This window comes from Rhopalosiphum padi, chromosome 2 (assembly GCF_020882245.1).
Source record: "Rhopalosiphum padi isolate XX-2018 chromosome 2, ASM2088224v1, whole genome shotgun sequence".
NCBI classification, from domain to species: Eukaryota; Metazoa; Arthropoda; class Insecta; order Hemiptera; family Aphididae; genus Rhopalosiphum; species Rhopalosiphum padi.
The window spans coordinates 35932904-35938847 of NC_083598.1; positions in this window are offsets into that span (position 1 = coordinate 35932904).

A 5944-nucleotide genomic window follows, 5' to 3' on the forward strand; every position below is an offset into this window, starting at 1 on the left:
GTTTGCGCGAGTATACTAAAAAAAAAATGTAATTAATTGATAAACAAAGGCCGTACGGAAATTACGTCAATTAAAAATAATTTGTCAATTTAATTGATCATTAAATCAATTGTAAACGGAATGGAAGAAAAAAAAATAATAATTGCTTTGAACCCAATTGCTCGAAGCTCACGAAAATGGTTACGGATAGTCAAGTTATTAATAATTGAATAAAATACGAAATTCGATCTGTGGAATACATATACACATTTAGTACCTACTGCGACGAATTCTACGCATGTATGCTGTAGTTTATTATAAAAAAAAGTTATTATTATTATTATTATTTTTTATAAACGTTTGTACTCGAAAAACAATATATTTGTTACAGCAACGTGAGTTGTGAATTTACTTGATTTTGATATTAATTGTATGTATGTATGTATGTATGTATGTATGTATGTATATGTGTGCGCGTAAACATCTTTGCATATCTATACGAAGCACGCCAGCACGTATATAATATATGTATAAAATATGCCGCACGCGAATGGTATTATCAACCACGTGTAGCCCAAAGGCTGTGTGCAGTATAAATGCAATTTAAAAAAACAAAACGCAGACACATAGTCGACGTATCCGAGTTTAAAGTTTTCTGTTTACTCTGAGAGTTGTCTTTTAAATTTATTTTCCTCGACTTTACGTTCGATATATTTATTTTCTTAGTTATTCTCTTTGACCTATAGCTAAAGTGCGTCTCACACGTACATATTGTATAATATGTACACATACTATCGCCTTACACGCCTTGTTTCGTTCTTGTGAAGTCTCCCCTAACGACCCGCACACATCATACCCAAAAATCTTTTATCAGTCGCAGGGATATTATGTGACATATTTTCACAAGTGTTCGATGCGTCAATTTCATTACGATAAGAACATAAAACAATAACAAATTATTAAATATATGTATTATATATATATATATATATACTTTCGTACATAATTTAAATCGTGTAATACCCTTACAGTCTATATACATTACATAATATGGTGACAAAATTAGATAAGATCAAAGTATCATGATTGAATATCGACGATGCCAATAATAATAAGTAGATATTCTCAATATAATAAACATTTTTTTTATAGTTTTAATTTATAATTTATATTCCTCAAGTCGTTTTACTGTTTACTGTTTAGTAGGTATTTATAACTACGGGTGCTACTATATATAGCAAGAAACGAGTTGGTTATCTGAATATGTTTTTGAAAAACGATTAATACACAATTTACATATATTTTCACATAACATTCGCTGCGGTGCAAAATATATTATTATTATAATATACTATAGTATAGTTGGCGCGTACCATAATCAGTTATCTCCTATGGACTTATATCAGATGTCCGTGTAACATATCACGCTAAATATTATGTTAAATAATATAATATTGTTTTTTTTCCATTTAGTTATTATTAATTATTATTAAAATAACGTTTAGAACGAATCGTTTTTTGAACACTTTGTGCTGTGCATGAATTTATACGGTTTGTCCACTGAAATAGAGATTATTATTATTACCGATTTGTTTAATAAACGGACTAAACGAAAATACAATGTAGGTGAATCTATAGCCTGGCGTTTCGACGGGTTTATTCTTCGCACGCGTTACCTCCTATTGATTAATTCATTTTATATCGAATTATTATGCTACGTACGTGACACGAATTGCGTATTTGCAGTGATGATACAGCATCTCGTACATCTTCTACCAGGAACATAGAATAATAATATGTAACAAACACGTAGATCTAGGTGTAATTTTGATATAAACAACTGTAATACTAGGTTTTGTCGGTTTTAATCAATATAGAGACATATGGCATTCATAAAAAATCAATATATTCGCACTACTGTACTAGTATACTAATAGTCAATAGTTTACAAAATAACAGTTTAAAAATAATAAGAAACTAGATACTATAAGTAAGATGGTCTGTAAACGTCAGTCTCCTGCCATACTTTTTTGTATTAAATCTGTTTGAAGATTGCTGAAGTAAATCTTTAAAACGTTAATACATTGATGGGCCGATTTGTTATTCGAAAACCGTAAATTTGAGGGTTGACGCGTTTGGTTAGTCACATGTGTAAAAAGGACAAAAACAATTTCAACTTGAGTGCGCGTGCTATAGTCGTGACGGATCCTCTGCAAATTGGCGACCGGGGAATGGCAAAAAGAATTCCAGAACACTATATTAAAAATGTTTTCCCGGCGACAGATGTTCTCGCCGTTTTAATAAAGTTCACGGCTTGGCGCCGGACGTCCGACTCAAATGAAATCCGAAATTTCGTCACGGAGCAGTATATTTATTATAATAATGTATTTAAATTTGCGCGGTCGCCCGCCGAGAGTGAGACGCGCGGATTGCAATTCTACGCCCTCGCGGGCTTTTGAGCGTACTTGATAAACAACACATAGAAACATATGTTGTCTATAAAATTGGTTTGTCCCCTCTCCAGATTTCCACATTCAGAGTTAAAGGTTTCGCCGTAAAATAGCAGTAATCACAACTTATCCACATTCCACATCGGCATCTTATACCACGGTGTGATAAAATACACACATTATATAGGTATACGCACTACGGAAGGACGCCCAGTGTTTGTCACGTCTTTGTCTTAATCACACGCGTGTGGTAAAATAAAAAAAACCTATTGAAACCGATCGATCATAATATAATGATTGGCAAGTGATTTTAGAGCTGAAACACCTACCTATATATATAGTATCTATTATATATATTATATTTATAAAGTACAAATGATGGATGATAAAACGCGTATATTCGAGGCCGTATTATCCTCTTAGCGATTTTTTTTTTTATTATTATTAAAACATTTAAACGTTCATGCATCATGCGGTGTTGTAGATTTTAAAACTAAATTTCTGTTTAAGGCTATGCGCTATGCCTGTATTATAATTCTTGAGTGATTGTAATATATATACATATTTTTGAAAAAACCGCGAGACACATTATGGCAAGAAATAACGGTGATATATTGTTTGTTCGTGGTACGTGTATGGGTGTTTGGCGTTATAGTTATATATAGTTAAAACCATTTCCTGATAATTTATCAATTTATATTTTTTATGATCGATCTGCATATAATTTTTGCTTTATTTAATATAATGTTGTTGTCTGCGTGAAATATACAAAAACGATGTATATTTTTGTGGTGATTTAACTACAATATATTATAACCAGCGTGTTTACCGCACATAATAGGTATGATATAATGTCTATAGAGTTGTAAAATGTTTAAAGTGTATAAATTGCTTTGGTCAAATCAAAAAAAAAAAAAAAAAAGTCCTCTGTGAACAAAACTTATTTCCGAGTAACGTATACTATTGCTTTTACGTTTTACGCTATGATATATTATGTCAAAAATCGACCGCCTCCAACGACAATGACGCCAAGTTCAGCACACGCGTTGCACGCGCGCACAAACGCTATATATAATACATATTTTACTCGATATAACACACAGGTAGGTACTGCACAATAACATATTATGATATAATAGTAATAATAATAATAATAATAAACCACATATAAACCGAAGTGTGTTCACCGTCATTGTTTCCGCGGTCCGGACGAAAACCGCACGGATCCGATCGCGTCTCGTTTTTATCATTTTTTTTTTTCCCCATTATTATTTATTATCATTTTGTTTTTTTTATGTTAATCCACGAGATACACGATAGAAGCGGGTACCTGCATGACACGAACGGTATATGCACACATACGAACACACACTCGCACCACAGTTGTTGTCGTTTTGTGTACACATAATATAATATACACGGCTCTAAACGCTTTTGTGGTGTGTCTTATATACGTCGTCGACGACGACGGTGGAGAAAAATGTGCGCGCGTAAATCATACACGTACTCGACTATATATATAATATAAAATATAATAATATTGTGTGTGCGTCGTATATATATAATTTTTTTTACAATAATATAATATTATATCGTCGGGGGGGCAAAACGTGCGGACCCGCACACACACCCGGTTGTGCGTCTGGCAGCCGCCACCGGTGTACCTATATGTATATGCATACGTGTATAGCTCCTGCTGCTGCTGCCGGACGGCCTCGTCCCCCGGCGGACGGGTTGTGTCGGTCGTGATGGGGGGGGGGGGGTGGTGGTGTGGTGTGCAAGAGAAAAGAAAAAAATAGACGACATACCGTTTTTTGAAAAATATATTTTTTACGTCACGCGTATAATAGTAGCTCGTCTCTGCTTTTCGTGAAAGGGTTGGTCGTGCGCGACCGTGTGTGTGCGTGTGCTACAGTGTGTGCACAGATGATTATCCGTCGCCGCAGCCGTCACCACGCGAGCGCGACACTACACACGTATACGTACGTACATAAATAGGTAACCCTTTTCGCCAAAGTAAATCCGTCTCGAACGACGACAATGCCGATATCATATATAATCGGATGAAGTGCACTTTTCCACGCGCACTCGAGCGACGGCGGCTCCGGTTGCAGCAAACGGTCTTGTGTGTGGAAGCCTCAGCGATACACATCGCACACGCGGCCGGTTGGGTAGAGGTATTAGTGGTATTACGGTATACCGCGTTCGAAGAACATATGTGTAGGTATTTCGTTTAATATTTGTGACACGGCGCGTATATAGTACTATTATTATTATTATTATTAAATCGTTTTGGGGGAAAGCGTGTTTAACTTACCCCGACGCGGGTAAATGTTATATATAAACCGAAAATACTATGTACGAGTATTAATATTGTATTCGCAGGACCGGCACTTGGTCGGAGCGGACGCGCGCGTGTGTACAGTACACTATCGTAGTCGTACCTATACCGTTACCGTAAACAAGCGAAATAAATTTTTAAAAACCACGCCACGTACGTATAATATATATACTATATATAATAACATAATGCGACATTATCGTGCACTGTATGTAGTAGGTGATTTAAAAGCGAAATTCGTTTTTATTTATCCACTTCGCGTTGCGTCAGGTGCGCACTGTATATAATAATAATAATATTGTACGAGTACTGTGCAGTACAGGGCTCAGATAATCAAAAAAAAAAAAGTGTTATCGACGTAAAGGCAAGTCTTACACATTGTGCACACGCGAGCGGCATCCCATCTCCTTTTCGCAACTCCGCCAAACCCGATGCAGTAAGTCGCGTCTGCGGCTTGAATTTGTACGGTATCCTACCTATTCGGCGGCGAAAATGTCAGTATACGCGCGTCCCCCGTCGCGTTGAATAATAAAACAATAATAACGTACAATATAATATTATGATAGTCTCAAGTCTATACTTAGTCTATACAAGTCTTCATCCACAGATGTAACACCACTGCCGTCGCTGGTGATAATGTGACCCGAGACGTGAAATGCGGATGTTTTATAAGAAGCGCTTATATTATATTTTAATATACCTACATATGATTTTTTCAGCGGCTTTAAATGCAGTGAACATTGATATTATTATTCTACTCACGTAACGAAACGTTAAAATGTAATGTGTGGGGCGCATAAAATAGAAAATCTAAAATATTTATGTTGTTATTTTTGCTACAAAACATTGACTATCCAACAAAAAGTTTTTAAACATACATTAATGTTTGAAATTTTAATCCTATAAAAAAGAAAAGTACTAAATGTCTTAATATCAGATAGAAAATAAACGAAAGAGAACAACAACTAAGGTTTGACAAGCCACTAATGTAATAAATTGTATTGTGTATTTGTGTGGATGGCCATGTTCAAAAACGAAAGCGAATTAAAATATAAATGATTCAAATAATAACTTTCATTATTACAATAATATGCGGGACGGCGGACTGACACACCGTCCGAACACAGACTAACTGCTATACACAGTATACTACAGTATACACTATAGGTAGGTA